At 42.8% G+C, this 10,181-nt stretch overlaps 1 long non-coding RNA gene across 1 annotated transcript; it reads right to left on the reverse strand.

Annotated features, from left to right (window-relative positions):
- Window positions 1–247: 247 nt before the first annotated feature.
- On the reverse strand, window positions 248–3,255 carry LOC310745319. Its single transcript, XR_014540080.1, has 2 exons — window positions 2,088–3,255; window positions 248–1,103 (listed from the first exon to the last, which is right to left on the reverse strand). It is a non-coding gene; the product is annotated as an uncharacterized lncRNA (long non-coding RNA).
- Window positions 3,256–10,181: the final 6,926 nt, after the last annotated feature.

Here is a 10,181-nt window from a genome sequence, read left to right on the forward strand (position 1 = left end):
AAATGTCAGATTGCAAAATGAACAGATGGCAAATACCATATCAGAAGATGCAGGTCAATGCAGGTGACAAATTTTATCTGCTACAATATTGCGAAATGTACAGAATGCTTTGAAACAGGACATGCTAGAAGCAGATTATTTGGTCAATAGCTATTGGGGAAATAGGTTGCACATTTTCACAACTTCCCAGGCTATACTTGAAACAAAAATTAAAAGCCGAGGCCTAGTTCAAACATAACACTAAAGCAGTGGTTCTCAAGCCTTTATCTCTGGGCCACAGTTTCAGAATAAAATTTTATTGAGCCATACTGAATTTTTGAATTGATAAGAAAAACATTAGAAAACACAATTCGGACTGTCCTCAGTATCACTTGATGCTCTTGCTCTCATTTTGAAAAAGATTTCTATACATATTAGGCAAAATTAAAAAAAATACTTTGATACTATACTATACTACAATGAAATGTTTGGTGCTTCTTTGATTGTCCTTGAATCTTCCCATCACTCTCCCATCATTTGTCATCCTCTCCAGCCACACCAGGCTGGTGCACTACACCCTTTGAGAACCACTGCATTAAAGCATAATTTAGTGCTACGTGGATGAGCTTGCTTGAACCTTTGATATGTGGTTCAAGGGTAGAGATTGTGAGAAGGCATCTTCCAAAGCGATCCCACCCCGCAAATTTGGAGCCTTCTTGCCTCTAGCCTAGCCATCACCCCTTTTCCTGTTCCTGCTGGAGTCTTCTTTTGCTTGCGCCTGCGGGCTCTCTTCCGGCCAACGCTGCCAATGACAGATCTTAAAACCTTGGGGTCGGTGAGATTCGGCAATCGCAGCACCTTGCGCCTGCTGGACCTCCTGAGCGGAGCGGGTTGTGTCTTGCTCCTCGTGAAGTAGGGTGAAATGTGAGGAGTGTTGCAAGCCGGTGCAGAGGCAGAAGGTCTGGCCGAGATGGTAGAGCACAGCTTCTCTGTCAGAGGCTTCTTCCTAACCCAGTGGAACACCAGTATCATACGCCTCTTAGATGGGTTGGACATGCTGAAGAAGGTGCTGGAGGCCCAAAGACCAGGGTGACTTCAAAGTGGAGGACGCAGTAGACAGTTCCCTATCAATGGTGCCAAATCCAAGCAAATGTTAGCTCCAGTCTTGTTAAATCGATCCAGCAATTATGAACGTTAAATAAGGGATTAATTCCTCAGGCAGTATGAAAAGACTTTCTGTGGCTTTTTAATAGATGGGAGCTCCCAACTACTGCCACTGTTGACAGCCTGTTGCCCCTTCACTCTGCTTGAATGGGTTATGTCACAATGGTTCCTTCATCAGGTGTTTGTGAGCATGAAAATGCTGTTGGGAGTTTCAGCAATGAAGGCTCAGGCATAATATACTGTTTGAAAGTCTGAACATTTCCTCTTTTTTATTTAACAAAATTTATATACCACTTTTATAATTTATATACAAATTATTAGGAGAGTAAGTTAAAAATATACTGTAGTTTATTCACTTATAGGCTAGTTTACATACTTTATTCCTTCTTATACTTCTATCCCACCTTTCCTCCACAGAACACACTTCAGCCTCCACCTTCTCCATTTTATCCTGACAGCAATAATGTGAGCTAGGGCCATAGCTCAGTGGTAGAACAACTGCTTAGCATGCAGAAGGCATCAGGTTCAGTCCCCAGCATCTCCTGGTGGGACTGGGAGCGCTCCCTCTGCGCTTCGGAGGCTTTGCATTGCTATCGCTGAAGCCAAGGAGCCTGCATTCGCTCCATAGGACGCACACACATTTCCCCTTAATGTTGGAGGGGGGAAAGTGCGTCCTATAGAGCAAAAAATACGGTAATTTAAACTATTCACTGTTCACAGTTCAGACCAGGTGTGCCAAATTGAATAAAATATTTTTATGGGAGGGGCAGGAAAGCCCTACCTTGCATAATCAATCACAAGATGTGGCACACGCAAACCATTTGAATGGCAATGCCCATCAACCTTAGGGGAGCCAAAGGGACTTCGGCAGCTCCTAAAAGTTGGCTCCTATGGTTGAGACATAATGATAAGCTGGTAAATTTAAACTGAAAGCAGATACATACCATCTCCTCTAAATTGTGTCCAGTCACATGGTTAATGTGGCAAGCTGTATAGGCTAATTCATAATTTGTATTTCTGTTTACAAAAGCTGCACAGCACCACACATCTAAAATGGATCAACACTGCGCTTATAGAAATCCAGTGTGAAGCATTTTCTCACTGCTTTTCTTTTCCATTTCCTATTCCCATACTGCTATTTTTCTGGTAAATCCCCATTGCTCAAGGGCTTTCTCTGTAGCTAAAATAAGACATAAAGTCATATTAGTCACAGCACAATAAGTAATGCATTACAGCTTCATTTCAGTACAAAGTCCCCATCTTTTGTAGCCGGTCAATAACAGCAAAAATTTAGTACCAGCATTCTCTTATAGTTATGTGGGAAGCCACAGCGAACACACCCTTAAAAAAAACAACCATGTGTAAGTATAAAACTGATCTACAAACCAAGAGAATACCTGGTTTTAATATGGTTTAATTCAACAGGAGCCAGTAAGCCTATGGCTGCAATCCCATGTGCACTTACTTTAGAGTAAGCCCCATTGAACTTTGCCCTCTGCAATCTCCTTGAATGCTTTTGTTCAGTACCCTCAGCTTTCTTAGGTAGACCTTTGACAAACTGTTTTGAAGGCCAGCTAACTGCCAAGGATTGCTACAATCATTAAATCAAATATTGCCCAGGGCTTCAGGGGAAGCTAGCAAGATGATTATTTGACACATAGGCCAACTGTGATTAATTTGGTGTAAGCGCTGAGGAAGGGAGTTTCCCCGCTTTTGTCTGTTTTTTCAGCCATGAGATTTAAGTACGTGCGTTGGATGCTAGGGCTGCAGATTATTTTTCTGACAGATGCTCTGGAGCTTTAAGAATGACGCAGCAGGCAGCAATTCAACAGGCAATACTATCCCTCATCACTTTATTTCCATACAAAATAAAACTTAAAATTCTGTCTGCCTTGTAGCTGTTGAAAGCTGAATACAACTGTCGGGGAGTGGTGGTGTTAAAATGACAACTATAAACTAGAATTCTGAACAATGTGACAATTGTCTAGGCTGGCTATTATATGCCTCATATAATTTAATCACTTCTGAACTCAGGACTGGATTAGTTGTTTAGCCTGGCGGGAGTTACCCAAAGGGGATGAAAAAGGGGAGCCAGAATCATGGTGGCAGTTGTACTCAGTGGCGTAGCGTGGGTTGTCAGCACCCGGGGCAAGGCAAGTAATTTGCGCCCCCTAACCCGTGGATTTGCGCCCCCTAACCCATGGATTTGTGCCCCCTAACCCTAACCCCCAGATGTTGCGCCCGGTGCGGCTGGCCCCCCCTGCACCCCCCCACGCTACGCCACTGGTTGTACTCAGCACCACATGAAATGTGTAAGCCTGGCATTTGCTGGGACTGATGCCTGATAGCATTTGTACCCAGCGTGTAGAAGGATAATGGCTAAGGTCACACGTGCTATAATTCATATAGAACCTGCTGTGTATCTTCTAGTTCAGGGCTGGGTGACCTGCAGCCACCCAGATGTTGCTGGACAACAACCAGGGCTGTCCCAAGACCATTTGCTGCCTGAGACAAAGAACAGGATGGCAATTCCCACCCCCAATCTGTTTCATAATAAATAATAAAGCATCCAATTTCTTTTCACAAATGGAAAATTCATTTCTTCAGGATGTCCACCTGTCAGGGCCTTCAAATGTTAGGGTTTCCTAAAACACTTTGATGTGGCAAGCCGCTTATCTCCTGACCTGAGCTGGCCTGGTCACAAGGAGACACTCTGCACCAGTGCTACATGTTCCATGGTGCATGTTCATTTGCTCTCCTTCAGCTACCTTTGCTCATCTTGTCTATTTAAAACATAAATCGTTTGAGGTGCAGTCAGTTGCTCTAAGGGCTTTCCTCTGGAAAAAATGTCTCTGGTGCCAGGTCTCTGCTTTGAAATGCTTAACAAAAGCCCTGAGCAAGTCAGAATGCTGTTAAATCTCTTCTGAATAATAACCCACCCACTCACACACAACCACTTAGATCAGTGAGAACAGATTTTGGGTAGAGAGTTTTGAGAGGACTCCTCTCCCTTTAACAGCTACTTCACACTTCAGTGGCATCTAGGGTGACGCATTGCCAAAAAAGTGCTGTCCATCAGGACTTCTCAATTGTACCTTTGCATGCACACTAAAACCCAAGACTCTGCTCAGGTGACCTGATTAGTCTAGTCAGGTTAACTGCTGGTTTTATTTGCAAGCTTCTTTGTCTTCACTTTTTTCCAAACAAGCTAGTTTATATTTGCATTTGGCTTTATTGGTTTTTAAATGCAATTATCCTTAATTTCTCCCTAGAATCTTCTGCATATGTTTAAAACCGTGCAGTTAAGCCATGTTCATTGTGTTCTAAGGTTATTTTGCAAGTACACTTTTTAAGTTATGTGCAGAATTTTTGTAAATTCAATACCCCTACCACATGTGGAAGACAATGGCTGGCTCTGTGTGATAGTTGGGGAAATGATTAGAAAGCTCTGACATCTGCTATCTGGAAGACAATGTCATTATAATCAAAGCCATTAAGTCATCAATAAAGTGAGCTGAATTAAATTACTGGCAGCGGACATCACCCTGCTGAAATCAGTTGCCAATTGATTCTGATGAACAGTGATACAGCATATTTGACAGGAGCAAGAACCCCAGCATTTGTCAGATCAGCACAGTGAGGAAGTTATATATCCTGATTGCCTGAAAGCGGAGTTCATGTCCTCAATCAGTAGTAATAGCTGTGGATCTAGCTGTTCTAGCTCTGGATCAGGCTTCCTCAAACTTGGTCCTCCAGATGTTTTGAGACTACAGTTCCCATCATCCCTGACCACTGATCCTGCTAGCTAGGGATCATGGGAGTTGTAGGCCAAAAACATCTGGAGGGTTGAGTTTGAGGAAGCCTGCTCTGGATGCACCTAATACCCAACTGCTGCCTCTGGGTTGTATCTGACTTAATCATACTTGGAGTAGACCATGGATTTCCATGATTCTTCTCTGAGTATGGCTTAGTTGGCTGCATCTCTCTGAATAAATCAGGGCCTACTTGTTTCAGTGTCTATCTTACCTATCCCTAAGGTCTGAGTCAGGTAAAAATAAGTTTTACTAATCCAATTAAAACGTCCATTGAAACAGGACAAAAATGAATCCGCTCTTTAAAAATGCACAACTCTATGCTGGCTGAAATGTGATTCCCTAAAGGTGCATTATTGCTTAAAAACACCTCACAGAACTGATATTTTTCTCTCTACATAATATTTTCTTTCTCTACAGAACATGTTTTTCCCTTATACTTTCACAGGGGTAGCCCACTACAGAATTTTGCTTTTTCTAGTAGTTTATCCCTTATAAAACACCAGCCATGTCTTCTTTGCTTAGTTTCAGGACATTTGGGCCCCTGAGGTGAACAACAAAATGGTACCTCCCTCCATACCAGGGAGAAAGGGGCGAGTAGAGATATATATCAGGAACAGAGAGGGGAATATACCTCGGGATCTGCTGCCTCTGTGGATTCTGCCACCTGAGGCAGTGGCCTCACCTTGCCTCTGTCGCGAATTCCTCACGGCGCTTTTTAGCGAAATGCTCAGTCCCAGGTTTCTTTTCAGTGCAGTCTTTTTAATGTGAGCTATATACAAGTATTTACAAAAACAGTCCATACAGAGTACCTGCTCCTTAAGGCAAACAAATACTCCACACCACAGAACAACCACCACACATACTGTTGAACAGGCCTTCCTTTTAAAACAGGTGATAGCCAATCACACTCCTGCTGAGTCACTCTGACCCAGCACTTCACCGAGTATTGCATCAGCCTGTTGAAGCCTGCAGACTTACTCAGTATCCTGCGAATCCCAGCAGCCTCATGGGTAGGCTGGCCCTGGTAGGACTGGGTATTGCTAGCATTATCCGCAGTTAACCTTCAAACAAGTTTTTATAAGTCATCTGCCAAACCACTGAAATAATTTTTTTTTGGGGGGGGGGAATACAGCATCACACCATTCCATCTGTACAGTGGTACCTCAGTTTTCAAACGTAATCCATTCAAGTTCTGAAACATTTGAAAACCAAAAACTGAAAGTAGAAGCCTCAAAACGGAAGCCTCAATACAGAAAACTCAAAACAGAAGCTGGATTTCCTGTTTGACTTCCGTGGCGCATTAGAAAACTGAGGCATTTACTTCCGGGTTGTCAGCATTTGAGTTCCGAAACATTCAACTATGGAGACGTTAAAAAACGGAGGTACCACTGTAAAGGGACCCCTGACCATTAGGTCCAGTCGTGGCCGACTCTGGGGTTGCAGTGCTCATCTCGCTTTTGTGGCCAGCATGACTAAGCCACTTCTGGCGAACCAGAGCAGCGCACGGAAACACCGTTTACCTTCCCGCTGGAGCAGTATCTATTTATCTACTTGCACTTTGATGTGCTTTCGAACTGCTAGGTTGGCAGGAAGGGAGACCGAGCAATGGGAGCTCACTCCATTACGGGGATTCGAACCGCCGACCTTCTGATCAGCAAGTCCTAGGTTCTGTGGTTTAACCCACAGCGCCACCCGCGTCCCGCGAGGTACCACTGTATTCCTATACAAATAGAAAAAGTTCAAATATCAGCCTATATTTACAGATTACCTGGGTGGTTATTTCATATGTTGCCATTTCCCCTTATGCTTATAGCTCACACTATGGACTGTTCTTTTAAAGATGGAGCCTGTGGGGCCTGTGTGGTTTTTCAGAAATGAATAGCAGCTGATGAAAGTGACTCCAATTCAGCTAAGGATAGTCACAACTAAGGTCCACTGGAAACCTAAGCTGTGGTCCTATAGCCATTTACCAGACTATAAGCCTCGAAGGGACTTGCTTTTTAGTCAGCATTCATACAATGTACATTAAGTTCCATTCCCATGTGTGTTTATTCAAAAGCAGGTTCTCCCTGGGCTCACCCACACTCCTGCTTGTCTTACACTTGGAAAGCGTGGGTCCAGGTGGTTTTCGACTTGTCCTGCGCTTTCTAGGCACAGGTCTGAGCATTCTTGCCTTTGCCCCACTGCTTTCCCCTGGGAAACCCTCTCTTTAGTGCTAAATCAGAGCAAATGGCGGTCATGGAAAACCTGATTGCCGTGGGTTTTCCCAGGGGAAAGCGGCAGGGCAAGCAGGAGTGTGGATGAGGCCTCTGTTTACTATGGCTTACTCAGAGGAAATTAGTCATGACTAATTTTACCTAGATTAAGCGTATTTCTTAGCAAGGCAATGCTGTTTAAACCTATCACACTTTTGTGGCACAGTAAGCAGTTCTTTGTGTAAATACATTTTTAGGAAAAAATAAACTGGAGTTTGGAGTTGCAATAATTAGAGCTCATCCAATTAAAATATAATCTTCTACCCTACATCAAGCCTTTTTGCAATGGTCTGTGCTTTCTTCAGTGGAAATGTAGGAATCCATTCCTGGTTGCTCCCAGTAAAGCAGTGTCAAATATAATGGGACACTTGGGTGCAGCTTTACCTTCTGATTTCCTTGCTCTCTTTTCTGATTCCTTTATGTTTCATGCAACAAACTGTGCATTTGTTCAAGTAGCTTTATTAAGTGGTCACTGTTTCCTGCATTATTAAAATCAAGAAAAAATACTCCTGTTCATTACTTAATAACGTAATACACTTCCATTCTATTGCCCCACTAGCTTTTTTGTTTTTCCTTTTTTTAGAAAAAAGGGTTAACTGGTTTATACTATCCATGATCAATTGTATTTTAAAATTCCTTATTATGATTTTGTAAAAACAAATTTGCATTTTAGGGATAGCACCACCCACCTGTAAACAATAAATAAAACAGCCTCTGAGCTTTAAGAGCATTAATATTCCAGCACTTCTGAACTGCAGTCTGGACAAAGGATGCCCTGGAACTCCCTTGGTATTGCTAACAGCAAGAGCCGTTCTCCTGCTGCTTAGGGAGGCAAACGTACGATCGGGAGTTGCACCTGCATCTGAACTTCTGGAGGAATGCTAAAAGTGGAACAGGAACAGCTGTAGCTATCTTTGGAAAAGCTGCATGACCTTCAGAGCCAATCCTCTTGGTCTTTTCTCAGAGGGATACTTGTGTGTTCCCCCACTATTTTTATGGATTTCTGAGCATTTGCCAGCATCTTGAAAAAGCAATTGGAAAAGCATCCCTGGGTTTACCTCTATAGCAGGAAATTACCAATACACCTATGTGGCAAAATACACAGGAAATGTATTTTTCCACATAGCAAAACTCCTTTATTGTAAAGCTTAACCACCTGTGAAGCTGTCACCAGTTAGGATCCCCCAGTTATGGAGTGTGTATGCCCAGGCATGTATAGATATACATGCATGAGGATTAAATGCTGTTAAAAAATGAAAGTGAAGGATATAAATGTTGCATGTTGCATGTCTAACTTTTGGAAACAATGCTTTCTCCTCTCCTACAGTTGCGTAAATATTTTACCATACCATGAATTAAAAATTATGATGGTCACCAGGGCCACAGACAGAATTGCCTTAGGGACTTAATCCAGTTTGTAAGACACCAACTAGCTATCCCTCATATACCATCACTCAACTATGTCATCCAGTTGCAAAGGAATTGAAAACATCTCCAGTTGTAGTTATCACATGCCCACATTTATCAGAATGGACTTCTGATAAATCTGTGTATTATAGTAACTAAACCTTGGGGTCAACAATCACATTTTCTCTTAATTATTCCCCATGCAGTTAATTACACTTGCAGATTTTTCACCAGCATCACCATGGACTATGTTGGTATTGTAGTCTGAAATAACTAGAGATTCACTGCCACCTATTGCTTTGAAAGGTGTAATTCATTTCAGTTAACACATGATGGGTCATAGAGGATTGTGCCATAGAGAAGGCTGTAGTCTGTCTGAATGACGAGCATAATCCATTGTTTTGTCTTACAAATTAACTCACTTACTCCTTCAGAACTAAAACTCACAAAAAGATAATGTAGAATATCAAGACAGACCATTAAGTTTTATAGAGCCCCCGTAGAAAGTATACTAAAGACATGAGCCATAAACCCCTGGTTTAATCTTCCTCTTGGCCATGTCACTAGCTGATTTTACCCAAGCCACCACCTCTCTCAGTAGAACATAGGACATGAACTGACACTTAACAGGGTTTTCGTAAGGATCAGTGAAATATATGAGAAGCATCAAATACTAATAAAATGTTGTACATAAATATTCAGTATTACCTACTGTTCACTCATATCTCTGACGTATTAGCGATCGATCCATCTCATCTCTCTCTGCACACACAAACTAATCTGGCCCTTATATGGATCAAACATTTGGTTATTATACTGTTACATCTCAAATCTACAATCCCAATACAGCTACTCAGAATAGTGTTCTGTAGTTTTCCAAAGGCCAGTAACTGAATGGAAATGAAAAGATTACAAGGAACATAAAGAAAGGAGTAAACACGGACTGGCTGTTGCTCATACAAGTATGCCATACCCTCCAACGTTCCTCAGATGAAAAAAGGGACATTTCTCACTCCTCCCAACTGAACCTCCTTGACCCCCCCATTTCTCTCCCCCCCCAAGCATTTCCTACCAGAAGGGCAAGTGCCACCACGACTTCACCAATGGGACACAACACACATGCCACTGACGTGCCTTTGCCTTTAATTCTGATTTTTTTTTATTCTTTGGTAGATTTACAAAAAGAAATGCACCAATAAATAAATTTTAGAAAGGGGCAAGATTGGAGACAGACACACACACAGGTTTATTAATATTATTAAATCAAAGACTCTACTCCTTGCGTTCCGCCTTTCTTCCCACCCAGGGTAGCCCTGCTCTCTGCCTGCACCTCACAGCCAGCACATCATGCAAGGCTGGCCCTCAGCAGCAACAGCCTCCCCTTCTCCCGCAGCCGCCACAATCTGCCCAAGGGAGGAGGCCGGCAGCAGCGGCCATGGAGAGGCAACAGGATGCTCCCTCGCTGCCACTGCTGCTCAGGACAGGTGCTGGCTCATCTTCCTTCTTGAGCTTGGTGGCAGCATCACTGGCAGAGGAAATAAGGACATTCCGGGATCAAATC

The sequence above is a fragment of the Podarcis filfolensis genome (genome assembly GCF_964270895.1).
Source record: "Podarcis filfolensis genome assembly, chromosome: 12".
Classification (NCBI taxonomy): domain Eukaryota; kingdom Metazoa; phylum Chordata; class Lepidosauria; order Squamata; family Lacertidae; genus Podarcis; species Podarcis filfolensis.